Genomic DNA, 18,590 nt, shown 5'->3' with positions numbered 1-18,590 from the left:
CAAAGTCATTGAGATCAGATTTCTAGTAAAATAGGTACAGTTGACCCTTGAGCAACATGGTTTTGAACTGTGGAGGTCCATTTATTGTGTATTTTTGTCAATAAATGCATTGGATTTTTTTTTTTTGTAGATTGGTAATAATTTGAAAAACTTGCAGACAAGCTATGGAGTCTGGAATTACCAAAAAAATTAAGAAAAAGTTAGGTATTATTGAAAGAATATAGTATATAATACCCATAAATACAAAATGTGTATTAAGTGACTGTATTATTGGTAAGGTTTCTGGTCACCTTTAGGGTATTGGTAATTATGTTCTGCAGGCAGAGTCAAAAGTTATAGGCGGATTTTTAATTGTATGTATTAGGGGAAGGCATCCCTAACCTCCCCCACATTGTTCAAGTGTCAACTGTAGATACAAAGTGGAAGAAATCACTTATGAAGATAGATACAAAAATCCTAGACAAAATAGTAGCAAAATGAATCCTTTAAAGGTTTAAAAAAATCACAATTTAGCTGGAATTTCTTATTCTAGGAATTTAAGGATGGTTTAGGATAAGAAAATCTTTTTTGTAATTTACTTATATTCACAATTTAAATCTGAGAACTACATAAAGGACAAATACAGGAACAAACACAGAAAAGAATGTGATAAAATTCAGGTGTTCAGCTTTCATTCATGAAAAGCTTCTTAACCATAATGGAGCATTTCTAATCTGATAAGGTGTAGCTAACAAAAATTTTCAGTAAATATCATATTATCTGTGAAACTTAGGCTAAATTTTCATTAAATTCAAAACAATTAATTACCTAAAAATAAGAAATAAAACAAATCCATTTATAATAGTATCAAAACAATAAAATACTTAGGAATAAATTTAACCAAGGAGGTAAAAGATCTATACACCAAAAACTATAAGACTTTGATGAGAAGAATTAAAGAATACACAAATAAATGGAAAGATATTTCATGCTCATTGATGAAAGAATTCATATTCTTAAAAAGTCCATATTATCCAAAACTATATATAGATTCAGTGTAATCCCTGTTAAGATTCCGATGGCATTTTTTACAGAAATAAAAATTTTAATGGAACGACAAAATATCTCAAATAGACAAAGCAATCTTGAGAAAGAAAAACAAAGCTGGAGGCATCCTACTGCCTGAAATCAAACTATATAACAAAGTTAGAGTAAACAAAACACTATCACATTGGTGTAAAACACATAAACGAATGGAACAGAACTGAGAACCCAAAAATAAACCCTCACATATACAGGCAACTAATATTTGTCAAGGGAGTCGAGAACATTCAGTGGAGAAAAGATAGTCTCTTCAATAAATTGTGCTAGGAAAGTTGGATATTAACATGCAAAATAATGAAACTAGAGTCCTGTATTACACCACTCACAAAAATTAACTCAAAATGGATTAAAGACTTAAATGTAAGATCTGAAACCTTAAAGCTCCTAGAAGAAAATATAGGGAAAAATCTCCTTGATATTAGTCTTGGAAGTGATTTTTCAGATGTGACACCTAAAGAATAATAAAAGCAAAAATAAACAAGTAGGATTATATCAACCTAAAAAACTTTTGCACAGCAAAATAAATGATCAACAAAATGAAAACCTATGGAATGGGAGAAAATGTTACAAACTAAATATCTGATAAGATGTTAATATCCAAAATATATAAGGAACTTCTGTAACTCCACAGCAAAAAACCTAAAAAATCCAATTAAAAAATGGGCAAAGAACTTGGATATTTTTCTGAAGAAGATATTCAAATGGCCAACAGGTATTTAAAAATATGCTCAATATCACTAATCATCAGGGAAATGCAAACTCAAAAGAGAAATAAATATCACCTCACACTCATTAGAATGACTGTTATCGAAAGGACAAGAGGTGCTGGTGAGCATGTGGAGAAAAGGAAGCCTTAGTAGACCACTAGTGGGAATGTAAATCAGTATGGCCATTATGGAAAATAGTATAGAGCTTTCTTGAAAACTTAAAAATAAAACTACCAGATCCAGTAATTCCACTTCTGGATATATATTCAAAGGAAATGAAATCACTATCTTGAAGTGATATCTGCACGCCTTCATATTTATTGCAGTATTATTTATAATGGCCAAGACATAGAAACAACCTAATTGTGCATCCATGAATGAGTGGCTAAAGAAATGTGTGTATGTGTGTGTGTGTGTGTGTGTGTGTTGGAATATCATTCAACTATAAACAAGAAGGAAATGTTGCCATTTGTGACAACTTCGGTAATCTGGAGGGCATTATGTTAAATGAAATAAGTCACACAGCGAAAGACAAACACTGTATGGTCTCACATACATGTCGAATATAAAAGAACTCACAGAAACAGAAATCAGACTGGTGGTTGCCAGAGGTGGAGGCTGGGTGAAATGGGCGAATGTGGTCAAAAGGTACAGACTTCCCATTACCAGATGAATGAGTTCTGGGGATAGAATGTACAGCATGGTGACAGTGCTATATTGGGTATGTGGAAGCTACTGAGAAAGTAGATCTAAAAATTCTCATCACACACAAAAACTGTAGCTGTGTAGGTGATGAGTATGTTAACTAAACCTAATGTTAATCATTTTACAATATATACATTTATCAGACCATTATGTTGTACACCTTAAACTTATATGTTATAACCAATTATATCTCAATAAAGCTGGAAAAATATTATAATTATTTTTAGGTTAAAGTCATGATATACACACCATTTGTGCTCACTCATTTGCTTTTTCTTTATTTGCTATTGAATATGCTAGAAACTGAATATATTGTATGAACTAAGCGAGCATGATTCCTGCTCTTGGGGATGTCATAGTCTAGTGGCAGAGATGGGTATTTATGTCTCTTTACCTCTATCTGCAGCTATATATATAATTATAAATTGTAAGTCTTACAGAGGAAAAGGACACATAATTATTAAAAAGAATTAAAGAGTAATTTAATTTAGATTAGGGGAAAGGTTTTAGAGAAAGTTCCCCTTTGGAAGTGTCGACAGGGTCCTGCATATGGGAATCTGCCTACTGAAAAGGAATTAACCAAAGAGAGGAGGAAGGGCTTTCTAGAGGAAATATCGTGAGAACCAAGAATATGGTTCATTGGAAAACCCAAGAAATCGCTGGGAAAATCGCCAAGAAAGCGTGGCTTTCCAGAGTGTAGAGGGTGTTTGAGGAGTGGGGGCCAAGGACAGTGACAGGAGGTGAATTTGGAAGTGAGTCTTTTAGATCATGCTAAGGAAATTGGAATTTTTCCTGAATGCAGTTGGAAGCCATGCCAGGGTTTTGAGGAGGTGGGGTTTCATTGTTTAAAATTATAGCGCTGGCTGCTGTGTGGATAGTGGATTAGGAGCAGCAAGGGTGAAGGCAGGGGGACCAGTCAGGAAGCTGTTGCAGTGGTCCAGGAAAGGACCCTATTGGGTTGGGCGATGATGAGGACAGAGGTGGAGCAAGTGGACAGACAGACTTCAGTCATATTTTGGGATTAGAATGAACAGAAGGGAGGCACCTGGGTGGCTCAGTCAGTTAAGTGTCTGACTCTTGATTTCCACTCCGATCGTGATCCTCAGGGTGGTGAGATGGAACCCTGGGTTGGGCGCTGCCCGGGGTGTGGAGCCTGCTTCACGTTCTCTCTCCTTCTGCCCATGTGCACGTGCGCGCACTCTCAAAAAAAGAATGAACAGAAGGGAGTGAGCAAGAATTGGCTTTAAAGATAATACCCTGTTTTCTGACGTGAACTTGTGAATAGCCATTGGCACCATTTACTGATATGGAGGGCATAGCAGGAAGAGGGATTCGGCAGGGGCATTTGGTTGTGTTAAACCAATGACACATCCATCTCAGTGCAGAGGTTAAGTAGGAAGTTGGATAAATGTGCCTGAAACCAAGAGAGTTAGGTGGAAGATATGAAAAGCCCTGAGGGGAGATAGGCTTGCCTAGGATCAGAAAAACAAAAGAGGAGTCAGTCTTAGGAAATTCCTCATGGAACCATAAGGTTCCAGGGGAAGTATTGTGTTAGGAAGGAGGGAGTGATTGGCAGCGTAGACACTGTAACGAGTCAAGTAAGATGAACACTCAAAACTCTCCTTGGGATTTGGCAATCAGGGCTTTGGAAAGGAAATCAGAGGTAACCTCAGGAAGAAGAGTTTATTGTATTTTATTGAGGTGTAATTGACATACAACACTATTAGTTTCAAGTGTACAACATAATGATTCGGAATTTGTATGTATTGTGAACTGATCACCACAGTGAGTCTAGTGAACACCCATCAGCACACATATTTACAAAGTTTTTTTTTCTTGTGATGAGAACTTTTAAGATTTACTCTCAACAACTTTAGAAAAAAAGAGTTTATTGTTTATTTGACTGACAGAGAAAGAGAGAGGAAGCACAAGCATGGGGAGAAGGAGCGGGAGGGGGAGAAGCAGGCTCCCTGCTCGGATGTGGGGCTCAATCCCAGGGCCCCAGAATCATGATCTGAGCTAAAGGCAGATGCTTCACTGACTGAGCCACCCAGGTGCCCTGACTCTCAGCAACTTTGAAATATGCAGTACAGATTTATCAACTGTACTCACCATACTGTACATTCCATTCTCATGACTTATTTTTTATAACTGAAAGTTTGTACCTTCTGACCCCTTCACTTGTTTTCACTGATGGATGGATAGATAAAATATGAAACATGCTACCATTCTCTCTCTCAGTGGAATATCATTCAGCCATAGAAAAGAATGAGATCTTGCCATGTGCGAAATAGATAGCCCTTGAGGGTATTAGGCTAAGTGGAATAGGTTAGACAGAAAGACAAATACTGCGTGGTATCTCTTATTTGTGAAATCTAAGAAAACCCTCAACAAAGGGAAAATTGAGTTCATAGATAGAGAACACACATATGAATTGGGAGTTGTCAGAGGTGGAGGTGGATGAGAGTCAGATGGAGGGTTCCAGAGCTGAGAAAGTGGACACAGTCAGGGCTGAGGCTGTTGGGAAGCCTGGCTGGCGGGGCTAGAGGTAGATGTCTGACAGTTCTGAGTTAGTACCTCACAGACACACACCCAGAGACAAATGTGACTCCATAGGTAACATAGAGACATTAGGGTCTGCATCCTGTACTCTTCATTTCGCTTGTGTATTAGAGTACAGGCAATGCTACCCCCAAATATAGTGACTTAAAGTAAATTTTTTTCACTTAAAATGCAGATGTTGATCATTTACCTTAAATTCAAAAGAGGCAAGGCAAAATAAATATCTTCTGAGTTTGGGCAGCAGGATCAGAGGTGGTGGATTCCTAAGCGTGGGGAGGGTGTACACAAGTTCCCAAAGCATGACAGATGTTCACTGCAGTGGGTTATCCTAAAGTCCTCTCAGCTGGGAACATGCTGGCCTGGCTCACAAAATAGGACTGAGCTTTTGAGAGAGTTAGTGTTAGAAATTATGGTGTATCACTATTCTGAATGCCAGGGGCAAGGTGGCTAGCTAGGGTACTAGAATCTTACGGCGGCGTGTGCAGCCTGCATGCTGCCTCCTGCCTCAGGGATGGCCTGGGCACAACACCCACCTGACCAGGAAGGACTGTGGCTGCTCTGGAACCTGCTCCAGCCGGATGGCTGAGTGAAAGCAGAAGAGGGCTGTGGCATAATTTTTTCCACAGCTCCGTTTGGCACAGCTGCACCTGCAGGATCTGTGCATGCTAGCTAGCTCTTTATTTTACTTTTGAGTTAAATGGCAGAGGGCTGGACTCCTATAATGCCAGTAGTTTTGTTCAGTTATAGGCTGAGAATGCCTCAGGAGTTGGGCATCACCTGAGCCACCTCTCTCATTTTCTAGCTATAGACTCAGAGTATTCACATCAGCATCAGCTTTGGTTTCTTACTCAGATCACACAGCTGGGAGGTGGCACAGCCTGTACCCAGAGTCATTCCTTGTGATTCCCAAGCCAGTGCAAGTATGTCTCACTTGCCCTATATTTTCATTGCCTGGCATGGTGACCTGATACCTAGCAGATGCATCAGAGTGGTGGAAGGTGCCCATTGAGACCTTCTCCCCTGCCCTCACAGTAGAGCTAGTATCCTATTGAGAACAAAAATCTAAGGGCACCTGGGTGGCTCAGTGGCTGAGCGTCTGCCTTTGGCCCAGCTTGTGATCCCGGGGTCCTGGGATCGAGTCCCACATTGGACTCCCTGCAGGGAGCCTGCTTCTCCTTCTGCCTGTGTTTTTGCCTCTCTCTCTGTCTCTCATGAATAAATAAATAAAATCTTAAAAAAAAGTCTAAATTCTCCAGTACATATAATCTATTCCTGGTGTGAGAAGGGGCCCTAGTTTGGCCAACTTTCACCAGTGGCCACTAAGAGGAAACCCAGGATTGAGAAGGAGGTGGGCTTCTGCATACAGTCTTTGTGAATAAAAGATGTTCCTTCTCTCTCTTTCCCAAAGGAGGTCCAAGAGGCTAGGGGGAGTTTGAAGGTTACCATGCTTCTGAGCTGAGGGGAAAGAGGGGGACAGGAGGATTGCTCATATAACCCTTGAGGTCATGAGAAGCAAGGACTATGTGTGTGTTCCCTTATTGTATGCCTGCTGAGTTGTAGGACGTGCTGACCTCCCCGGTGCTAATGGAACACAGAGAAGAACCTTGGCAAGAGAAGGTATGGTGGTATAGCCAGTAGTCGCAGAGGAAACAAGAGTTTCCTCAAATTCATGGTTTCTGAGAAATATGCAAACAGGACCTCATTTGTGAGCAGGCCTAGTGTTGGCCCTGGCTCATACTGGGAAGACTAGCTTGGGTCACCAGATGGGGTAAAAAGGCTCTCATAGCAATGCAAGGTGGCTTGATGCTGCCAGCTGGGGGTCAGCTGGAAGATACAATGAGATCTAACAGCAGGCCTGAACCCCTGGTTTCCTGCTGCGGATGGAGACCCCTGCTGGCAAGGCTTGGTTGGGTCTCTGCCTGCTCATCAGTATCATTGCAAAAGGTGTCGGTCATTACAAGAGTAGGGTACCAGCAGCAAAGAAAACAACAGTGACAGCAGAGCTTTTCTGCCCTTATCTGCTCTGTCCTCAGAGGAGTGAGGGCATGCAAGAGGGAGGGGAAATGAGGACCAGACAGCACTCCTTTCACCTCTTTCCTTCGGAGCAATGGGAGCCAGCAGCTTGGCCTGCTCTGCGGGGAGGAAGGGGCCCCAGAGTGGACGGGACTGAAATGTTGCACGGACCTTTTTACTTTGAAAATACTCGAATATACACAAAAGTAGAATGTAATAAACTCCCACGAATTCACCAAACCTCAAGTACGAACATTTTGCCAGTCTTGTTTCACCCATCCTTCCCTGACTTTTATTAAACACATTTTTTTTCATTAGACAGTTTTAAAGCAAATGCTAGCCATTATATCATTTGACAATACTTTTGTGTGTATTTTTGACAGATAAAGACTTTTTTCCTCCTGCAAAACCATTATGCCAGTATTGGTTTCTAACAAAATTAATATTAATTCCTTACTATCATGCTGCATCTGATCCACATTCAACTTTCCCCAGTTGTTTCAAAGGTATCTTAGGTGTCTTTTCATAGTAGTTTTTCAAATTTGTATATAATCAAGGCCTGCATTTTGCATTTGGGCGTTTGGTGCTTTGTGAGTGAATCTCTTTTATTATGTGCCCCCTATTTCACTCATTTTTTTTCCCCCTCATGACATTGATTTGATGGAGAAACAGGTTCATTTGTCCTGTAGGAAGTTTCACCCTCTTGACTGGTGACAAGTAACTCCTTCTCTATCCCTAGTATTATCTATAAGCCAGTAGGTAGATTTAGAAACTTGATTAGATTCAGATTAATTATTTTTAGACAGGAATACTTCCTAGGTGGTGCTATATATGCTGTACGACTTTAATAACCCAAAGTGATAAAGTGCTTTGGGGTGGACTGGGAATAAAAGTCACTCACTTCCCAGGGGGGAATGGGGTACACAGTGCGCAGCTGGTGGTAGCAGTTATTGGAAAAAATAAAACCACTGTGTTTATTACTTGGTCAGCTGAGCATCGTTGGCCACTCTGATTGTGATGGAAGTTTAAAATTGCCTTTTCCACTAGGGCTCCAACTTCAGCAGACATAGGAGTTGGCAGACAAGGTAGTACTGAGAACGGGCCCCACAACTCCAAACTGATCGAAACGAAGGAGAGGGGAGGGGATTTCGGACCCAGCCAGCTCTCTTACCCAGCACTGGGATGGGGCCAGGCTTCCAGGGGCAATGATTCTGTGGCTGGGCAGCTGGAGGGCAGGTGGTGGGGCCGTTGAAGCTCATGTGGCCTGAGAAGGGCTGGCTGGTGGCTTTGGGCTTTGGCTGTGCACTCTGCCTTCATTTGTTGAGCCAAGAGAGGTGGAATGCTTATTATTTGTGCACCAGAGGTAAGCCACACACGAGAGAACAGCATGTCTTCTTGGATTCTCTCTGATAAATTGGGCCATGTAGAGGGCCCCTAGGAGCAAGAGGTTGGAAACAGGCGCACGATTCTAAGGGGTTTCAGAGGCTCATGGCACTGACACAAGTGCGGCCAGGTCAAGGGATAGAGGTTTCCAGCAATGAGACTCTCCCAAGAACCCACTAAAGCAGCTCACACAGGAAAAACGAGCTTTAGGCATCTGCCAGGCTCTGGAACGGAGGCCAACTCCTGATGGAACCAGTTTAGTAAGAACTTTCTTGTTCCTTTTTCTTCTTCCTTCCAGCATCTGAGGGGATCAGCAGCTGTAAAGAGGAAAGCCTGATCCATGCCCACTCCCCAAGACTACAGGTCTGAAACCACCCTAACCCTGGAAATGGGGATCGAATCTAAATAAGATTTGGAGTATTGGTGGTTAAAAGGGATCAGGAAACAGGCATGTGGGAGCCTCAGTTGAGTGTCTGACTCTTGATTTCAGCTCAGGTCACAATCTCAGGGTCCTGAGAATGAGCCCCATTTACACCCAGCACAGAGCCTGATGGAGATTCTCTCTCTCCCTGTGCCCCTACCTGGTTTGTTTGTTTGTTTATTTATTTTAAGGAGGAATTGGGAAGTCTAATCTCTGAGTTAAGATTGTTTTATGCCTTGAAGCAACTCTCAGTGACCTAAGAGTGAACAGAGAGGATCTGGTGCTTGCCCACGTTTTCATCTGGAGCAAGGGAAAGACACCTGCCACTGACAGATTTTTAAAAGGACAGAGGGAGTGTGTTTTGATCCCATTCTGTAGTTGTGGTTGTTCAATGTACAGGTGGCTCAGGGAGTCAGCGTTTGAATAAAGGAGTGGGTAAAAGCTAATTTGCTGAGGCCCACTCGGTGAGCAGAGGATGGACCTAGCTGACTTCATCTTTTTCATGTCTTAAAATCAAAGTGAAGCCTTGGAACCCTGCCCCCCGTAGGAGTATAGCCCGATAAATGGTCTGCTGGTGGGAGGTGCAGGGTGCAGACCTGCTTTTTGTTCATTTCATCCTCTGCCCTCATTTAGTATCGTTTCCACAGGCAGTAACACGTACAGTTTTGACTTTAAATCCTTTGAATTGTCTTCTGACTTTCTAAATATGATTTTTAGGACTGTGGCAGTTTTCTAAAGAAAGTACTCAACTGTATCTCATTTCAAGTTGCTTAGCTTAACCTGGACAGAATGAAAAGTAATGTCATTTACTTATGGATGTCCATGAAAAACTTTAGTGTGGAATTATCATAAGTGACCTCAAGTAATAAAACATTAAGTTGTGTAAACATTTAAGAGTCCTTATGAAATGCCATTTTTAGCATTTGCTACCCAGTTTCCTTCCTTTGCTTAGGAAGTGTGCCTTTCAACTTTTGCAACTTCAGATTATTCATCCAAAGGGTAAAATTATTTATTTGTAGTTGGATAAATACAATTAATGTCACCTCTCGAAATAATTTGCTGTATTTGCTGAATTAAAACTTGTTCTTTGTAGTATGTACACATAAAGTGATTCTTGGGGCAGCCCAAGTGGCTCAGCGGTTTAGTGCCGCCTTCAGGCTAGGGCCTGATCCTGGAGACCCGGGATCAAATCCCGCATTGGGCTCTGGGCATGAAGCCTGCTTCTGCCTCTGCCTCTGCCTGTGTTCTCTGCTTCTCTTCTCTCTCTCTTTCTCTCTCTCTCTCTCTCTCTCTCTCTCTCTCTGTCTTTTATGAATAAATAAATAAAATCTTAAAAAAAAAATAAAGTGATTCTTTTGGTGGCCAAAGAAGCCCTTGTCCATATGATGTTTGAGCCTTAATTATCAGTAAAGCCATTTGCCAGAGGGGACTCTTGAACCTTTTTGCTTTTTTTTTTTCTTTCTTGACTTCCTGTGTTAACCTGTTCTGAAGATTACTGTGATTTTTCTTTTAGAATTAGTGGTAAGTCTAAAATGCTACTCTTCTTTCACTGTATCATATCTATGAAGAATAACAAGAAAGGAGAAAATTAGTGGCATGAATTTTAAAGTTTTTATCTCTTTCATCAGGAAAGATGAAATTTTATAGATGGATAAACATTTAGGTCTTCTAGGAAGCGGCTCTACAATTCAATGAGGGTGGGCGATGGAGTCCTAAAATTAAAAAAAGCATGTGAAAATATGATTATTATTTTAAGGGGAAGCGTTTATATTTTTGTTGCTGCTGTTTTCCAGTTGACAGGAAGATTTTACTATTTCAATATGAAGAAAACACTTGATGGTGGATGATTTTATCTGCCATTTAAAATACAAATTACAATGTGACATAACTGTGTTCCTATTCATGTGGGAAGTTGACTAAAAGGAAAAAATAATGTAATGGCTTGTTTGTTGGTGAAAATGAGGCATGCAGTTTTAATCTAAATATGTTGAAATGAATCCAGTGTATCCAGGCCCCACAGAAAACTTAGAATATTTTCATCCAAGATATTCAGATATATCATAAATTAGCTTTTCAGGCTGCCGTTATCTGGTAGCAAAAAGAGCAAAGATTTTTATTCCTGTTTTGCTGATGGACTGTAGGTTTGCTTTAAAGCACTCTATAAAAAGTCAGTGGCTGAAATAGCTGAAGCCATTTTCCATGGACTTTGGCTGTGAAAGCTGAAGGTAATGCCTTTCTCTGTGGCTTTTCAGTAGATTTTTTTCAAATAGTGGTAATTTTCATCTGGAGTTACTTAAAAAAACCTTCCTGTTTTAATCATTAACTTAAAATATGTTTATTATATTTTTGCATATATATTGAATTATACTTCCAGGGCCAGTATTAAAATTTACTGGAACATTGGAAATATTTTATATCTGGGAAAGAGAAGGGTTAAACAATAGTTGGAAGCACAGTTTGGTAAGAAGCCCAACTACTTCTACAAAATGAGAACATTCCTAGTGTTCAGTCCTCGTAGTAGTGCCACATTAGCCATATGAGTCAGTGAAGAAAGATGGCAGCTGACAGTGACTTCCCCTGGTTGTGATTTCTGACTGCTCTCAGTAGCCTTTTGTATTTCCCCTGTGTACACAGACACCTGACTTATGTCACTAATAATTCTCAAGTGCTTCTCACTTTAGACTTTTGTGATTCCCTGAATAACAGACTTTTAGTTAGAGACTGGCTCATATAAGATGGAGGGTGTCTTACGTACATCAATGCAGGGCTTCAAGAATCAGAGACATCTCTGTACATGTCTTATTAAATCATTGGAGCCCTCAGGGGTAGTGTGGGTTACTGCCTTAAACCCTGTGGAGGTCCTTCAGTCATGAAGTTGGAAGTACTACTCATTTCTGTGCCTGTCCTCATTACCTCTTGCTCTCTGTTTATGTCTAGATTTTGATTAGGGCTCCCTTTAGATGTTAATGAGGATCAAACTGTTGAGACAGTTAGAACAGCTCATATATCTGTATAGAGGAGAGAGTACTGTTCCTTATATGATTGGCCAGTGTTTTTTCAAGTATTCAGACATTCAAATTATAGCCAACAGCAACAATATGTTTAAAGAAAATTGGCTTCCCTTAATTAAAATGATTAAAACAAATATTAAGTATTGGAAAACAGCCAGCATTTTCTTTCTTGTTTACCTTTTAAATAAGGTATAATTTATATAAACACATTATATAAAGTATACAGGTCTCTTAAGTGTACAGCTCAGTGAAGTTTTACATGTGAATATATCCATGTAATCACTACCCAGATCAAGAGTTAGAACACATCTGGCCCCCCAGAAGGCTCCCTGTCTACCCTGTCTTTCACAGTTAATACCTCTTCCCTCCCAAATAACCAGTATTCTGACATCTAGTCTACTCCAACCTCTTGGATTAGTTTTGCCTATTTTTGAACTTCACATAAATGGCATTATAAGGTGTGTCTGTGAGGTCAATTATATGTTGCTGCATGTAGCAGTGATTGGTTCTTTTTTTGTTATTGTATAGTATTCTATTGTATGACTGTACTACAGTTTATTTATCAATTTTACTGTGTTTTCCAATTTGGGGCTATCACGCATAAAGCTTCTCTATGAGTAAATATCTTTGTATATGTTATGTAGTGGATATCTGTTTTTGGATTACTGGGTCATAGAGTAGGCCTGTATTTGTCTTTAGAATACACTAATCAACAGTTTTCCAAATGGGCTGTGTCAATTTAGACTCCCACCAGCAGTGTATGGAAGTTACCCAGTTGCTTCACATCTTTGCCAATGCTTGGCATTGTCAGCAACCAACTTAACATAAAAAAAATGCTAGCTCTAATTTAAAAATATAATTTTTATATCTTCCAGAACTCAGTTACTTGTTTTTCAATTAATTTTTAATTCAAGTGATATTACTGAGTGCCCACTGGGTTCAAAGTGCCAATTTGTTGTGCTATGGGGTCTGTAACAGAATTAAATACAACCTCTGCGTTTCTGGATTTACTATATACCACTAGGGTACTATAGAGAACAGGCCATCAGCAGTGCAAGTCAGACTATGATAAAGTGCCATAATCAATAGTCTCTTCAAAACGTCTTGATAGCAGAACGGTGTCCTCAGCCAGATTTTCAGATGCATTTGCTTTTTCTAGTGTGTTTTCACTTTTCCTGTAGCACTGCAGTGTCATTAGCTTTGTATTTTCCCGGATAACCTCCCTGTGCCAACCCAGCTGGCTAATGGTAGTGCTATGTCCTCTGAATCTGTCTCTCTAAAAGCACTGCCTTTCTCCTCTATATTGTCAGAATTGATTCACCAAAATCTTGCTTATGAGTCAGGTAAATTAAGTTTGGTGTTAAGATTGGATCGTGGTTCATTTCTGTTACCTCCTCTAAGAAGTGTTTTCCTTTTGAAAATGGATTCCAGGTGACATAGTGTCTTAGCTCAAAGGAGCTAACCATTGATGCTTGGACTTTTGATGTTTTGAGGCTAATGGAAAATTTTGAGAAGTATACTTTATAAATTTCACATTAAGGGAAGCTGTCCATTCCATCTACATTTAAAGGTAGCTCGAACAAGGGAATGACTGAAAAATAAGGCAAAAATTCTAAATAATTCCCATGCAAGGATGAATTGACCCCAGTTTATATCCATTGGTTTTGACCACTTATTCTAAATGGTTGGGCAAGTAAAATCTCAGATGTGTTGAAGTTTTATAAATATCCATAAAATGCCACTTTAGATCTTATATTCTAACAACTTTTCTTTATATTCATTATAACATTATAGGACTTAATGTCTTTTTGTTTTTCACAGTTACTATAATACTTAGTGTGGGAACTCAAATGTTTCTTCAATGTTTGGTTAAGGCATGGGATAATGACAGGAATCTAGTCTATCACCAGAACTTACATTGTACCTCCCTGATCAGAATTCTTATATGACATATCAAAATAGCTCTAGGTTTCAAAAAGTATTGTTTGGGGGTTTCTGGGTGGCTCAGTTAGTTAAGCATCCCACTCTTGATTTCAGCTCAGGTTGTGATCTCATGTTTGTGAGATTGAGCCCCGCAGAGCCTGCATAAGATTCTCTGTCTCCCACTGTCCTCCTCACCCCACCCTTTGCTCATGTGCATGCTCTCCCTCTCTCTCAAAAAACCAAAAACCAAACCCCCCCAAACCCAAAGAGCATTGTTTGGACAAGAAAATATAGTGATAAATGTATTCAGTTTTTCTTTCATTTGTTGAGACTATCCTTATACCTAAGTAATTTTTAGAAAACTCAGTCATGTTGTATAATTTTCTAGTTACAGGTTTTGGTCTTTTGTTAAATCCATTTTGAGATACTTTTGTATTTTAGATGATATTGTCAATGGCATTTTTTTAATATTTAATTTTCTAACTCTTTTGTGCTGGTATATTGAAATACAATTGATTTTTCCATATTGAATTTTGTATCTAGTAACCTTGTTAAACTCTGTTTATTGTAATATTTTATCTGTGTTTTCTTCTGGCCTTTTTACAGATAGAATCACACATCAGTAAATGATGACAATTTTATTTCTTCTTTGCTATTTCTTATATTTTCCTTTTTTTTTTTTTTTTGGTCCTGCTGTAAAGCTTGGATCTTGAGTACAATGTTGAAGGGAATGGTTGTGGGTATCCTTTGCTTATTCCTGATCCCAAAAGGAACACTTTTAACATTTCACAGGGAAATATGATGCCTGTGGTAGGAATTTGATAAATACCAGTTTAAGGAAGTTAGTTGCCTTCTATTCCGATTGTTAAAAGCTTGTATCTGGTTGATGATGAATTTTATCACACCCTTTCTCTTCGTCACACAGTCTCTTTAATGGAAGATGGCAGTACTGACCCATGCTCATTAAGGCATGATCTTTTAGATTGTTTGATATTACCTGGAATGGGTTCCAGGCAGATCCTTTTACTCTGTGCCTTGGTGGAAGTCTGGTTCTGAGGAAGGGAGTACTGGCTCCTTATCATCACATTTTGGGTTTTTGTTTGTGATTTTCTGCCTGTATCAAGCCTCGGCTTGAGTCTTTTCAGTTGAAACAATCTGTAGTCCAGCCTCATATTTCACAATAGCTGTAAAGGTGACCGAATGTTTGCATGTCATTAGAGAAAACTCACCCCTGTACCAAGAAGAACAGAGTATGGGTGAATTGAAAATATCATTCTCACCCTTTTGTGGGCAGCATTGCTGTGCAAAAGGCTTTGAGCCAGAATGGACCTGAAGTCTGACTGGTTCTCATGCCAAGGGCCTTACCCTTGCAAGCCTTTGTGTTCCCTTTCTTAGAAGGAAGGTTGGCAGTAACTATTCTCCAAAGGGCTATTTTTGCTCTATGGATCTTTGAGTAGTAGTCTTTTATCATCCCTTTCCACATTATTCCTACAAGAATCCTTGTAAGAATTTTCGTCTTGCATTTTCAGATGGGAAACTACCTTACAGAAGCATCAAGTTGAATAGCTTTAAATCCTAAGGAGAATAGAACACTGTGATGTAGATATGTCTTGCAAAATGGAAATTGAGTATATTTTAATTATATTTGTTTAAAATGTAAATGTTAAAGAAATGTATTTCCTTGAAACAAAAACTTGTTTTCCATAGAGGTCAAATGTGTCATGCCATGCTCTCTCATAATGTCTAGCACATATTAATGATCAGTTAAGTGTATATTAGGTTCCTGTGGCTTTGTAACAAATGACCACAGACTAGGAGACTTCAAACTGTAGAAAAGTATTCTCTCACAGTTCTGGAGGCCAGAAGTTTAAAATCAAGTTGTCAGCAGGGCTGTGCTCTCTCTGAAGGAGAATCCTAGAGAAAGCTCCAAGCAGAATCAATTTCCTGCCTCCTGTAGCAACTGGAAGTTCCAGGCATTGGTTGGCTTTTGCCCATATCACTCTAGTTAGTCTCTGCCTCCTCCTCTTCTGATCACATTGTCTTCTTCTCTTCTGTGTCAGCATCTGCTCTGCCTCTCTCTTCATGGGATGGCATTTAGGGCCCACCCAGATAATCAATGATAAGCTCTTCCTCTGGAGATGGTTAACTTCACCACATCTTTTGCCACAGAAGGTAATACTCACTCTTTGGGCATGTGAGATAATGTTCACAGATCCTGGGGATCAGGATGTAGATGCATCTTTTTGGAGATCATCAGTCAGTTCATTAAAAAGTGGAAGTTCTTTTTTCATGATGATTTTCTCCCATAACTAGAAATGGGCACTTAAAGACTGGACCAGCCTGTGTTTCTCTAATGTGTGAATACAAGTGCCTCTACCTTTAAGATCCAAAAAGTGCAGCTAGAGAAAATAATATTTGCGTATCTCTCGTTTATCCTTTGGCCTTCCTGCTTATTTTCACTGAAACTGATTATTAGGGAACCTTTAGTTTAAAAGATATATCTCTGACAGCCTGATCATATGAATGAATGTCATAAATATAGGTTAAAAGATTGAATTTGAAAATTTTACATAATGTCGAAGAATGTCGTAGTCATACTCTGGCAAGTAAGCAGTCATGCTCCATTACCTAGAGGAGTGACAGTTTATGTCAGAGGAGATTGAAGGGATGCTTTATTTAAAATTTAGTCATTCGGAGAGTCAGATAGACTGATAATCTTGTTGTATGATGTTTATCAGTTTAAAACTTCTGAAAGTTGGGTTTTAGTCTTTAGAGCGACTTTAGGTTTATTCTCTATGTATAGGGTAGGGAAAGGATATTTTTCAGTAAGGATGACCATAACCTTACACGTTTAGCCAAATTTGTGATATAATGATTGTTTTCAGTTTCTGAAATGGGATGGACTCACTGAGGTCCTTCTGCATGCAAAGCGCCACTCAGCATGATAGATGGAGGTGACCTGGATATGTTCCCTTGCTTATCACTCATTCATTCCAAAAATATTTACTGGATGACTGTTGTGTGCCAGGCACTGCTCTAGGAGCTTGGGAATGTGGGATGAACAACACAGATAAGGATTTTACTTTCATGGAGTTTATGTTCCAGGGAGGAGAATAGACAATAAACAAGAGAGATGTAGGAGAATGTGAGTGCCAAGCAGAGAATTAAAGTGAGATATGCTACATAAAGACTTCTCATGATTGGGTGATCCAAGGAGGCTTCTTTAAGAAATTGATACTTAAGATGAATTCGGATAGGTGATGAAGGAGTGAGAATTATGAGGTGGGCTAGATAGAGTGCAGAAATACAAGGGGTAGTAGAAAATTTTTTTGCAAAGGCCTCCAGGAAAGAAAGAAAAGGAAAGAAAGAAAGAGAAAGAAAGAAAGAGAAAGAAAGAAAGAAAGAAAAAAGAGAAGAGAAGAAAAGAGTTTGAAATCTTTGAGAAACAAAAAAAGCAAAGCACAGTAGGGAAGGGGTGGAAGGGAAATGAGATCAGGAGGAGTTAGGGACAGTCCCTGGTTCTTTGGTTCTTAGCTCCAGGCTTCATGTTAGCAGTGTCTGCAGGAACTTAAAAATTTACCTGGATCTCACCCAAGACAAATTAAATTGGAGTCTCTTTTGTTGCTGCTATTTTGTTTTATTTTGTTCCCAAGGGAATTCTAATCTGCTCTGCAGCCAGCATGATAATTCAGGCTTTTGAAAAGGTAAGAAATTTTATCTTCAGATCAATGGAATATCAAGGGAGTCCTTTAACAAAGGGAATAATATGATTGGCTTTGTTTTGAAAAGGTCTTGCTGCTTCCTTTGTGGAAAAGAGATTAGAAGAGAAGGGCACCAAGGAAGGGGGTTCTCAGGAGATGGTGGCCTGACCCCAAAGTGGGGCTGGGGAGAAGCCTCGAGTGAGGCCGCATTCTGAAAATGGTGCTAATGGGGCTCTGGAGGGCTTCCTAAGTCCAGGAGAGGAGGCAAGCATCACACAGGACTCCTAGCATTTGGGTCTGAGCAACCAGGTGGGTGGTAGGCAGCTCCAAATTCTGAAATGGGGAGGCCCAAGCTTGGGGAGGAAAATTTAGAGCTTGGCAGAAGTGCTAAGTGAAATAAATGCTTCAAGTGAAGTTCAAGTGTAGCCTTGTGGGTGCACAGAGCACAGAAGGGTCACAGCAGGACAGGAAGTTCTCAACAGATGCAGTATTATTGGAAGGAGCAGGTATTTGGTAAGCAGAGCTGCGGAGACACACCTTCCAGACTTCAGAAGTGGCCATGGTGTGCAGCTGGGCCGGAGGGTATGGAGGATCGTGGGGTAGGAGTCCTGGGTGTGGGGAGCAGTGTGGCCAGGGAAGAGGCTGAGAAGGCAGACTGGAGACCTTAGAGTGTTGGGCAGGATGGCTTAGGTCTCTGTGAGCCACTAGGAGTCAGCGAATATGTGTGAGGTGTGGAGGGGTCTGAGCAGTGTTGGGAGGCTTGGTCTAGGGACCCTGAAGCATGGATTAAGGGGAGCAGTGAGGGGTGGAAAGAGCATCGTCCCTGCTGGGTCACGGAAGAGCCCACGAATGAGGACCTGCGGTCGGGCAGTGTCTATAGGAGCAGCAGAGAGCAGATAGATTTAAGGGAGAGGCTGGTGATGACTGGCCTGGGCACTCCAGGTGCTGCCATGTGGAGGCTGGGCTCTCACAGAGCTGGGGCACAGGGGACTCTAGGTTGTCTGTGATGTGCTGGTCGTCTGCATGCTGCCAGTGATTGTGTTTCTTGTGCTTCTAAGTCATTACTATTCTATAGAAAAGG

At 40.2% G+C, this 18,590-nt stretch overlaps 1 protein-coding gene across 39 annotated transcripts in view; it reads left to right on the top strand.

Moving 5' to 3' along the window:
• The window catches only part of CSGALNACT1 (chondroitin sulfate N-acetylgalactosaminyltransferase 1), a 323,911-nt gene that overhangs the window by 170,003 nt on the left and 135,318 nt on the right, over positions 1–18,590 (top strand). Inside the window, exon 1 of one of the 39 annotated variants that reach the window (XM_072763354.1) lies at positions 18,025–18,091. The exons of 37 other annotated variants lie outside the window; for them this stretch is intronic. The gene's annotated coding sequence lies outside the window, so the exon portion shown is untranslated. Of the gene's footprint in view, positions 1–18,024; positions 18,092–18,590 lie in introns of those variants that run through there. One more of the 39 variants, XM_072763353.1, reaches the window with a different exon arrangement.

The sequence above is a fragment of the Vulpes vulpes genome, chromosome 7 (assembly GCF_048418805.1).
Source record: "Vulpes vulpes isolate BD-2025 chromosome 7, VulVul3, whole genome shotgun sequence".
NCBI lineage: Eukaryota > Metazoa > Chordata > Mammalia > Carnivora > Canidae > Vulpes > Vulpes vulpes.
This window is presented reverse-complemented; position numbering and strand designations above follow the sequence as displayed.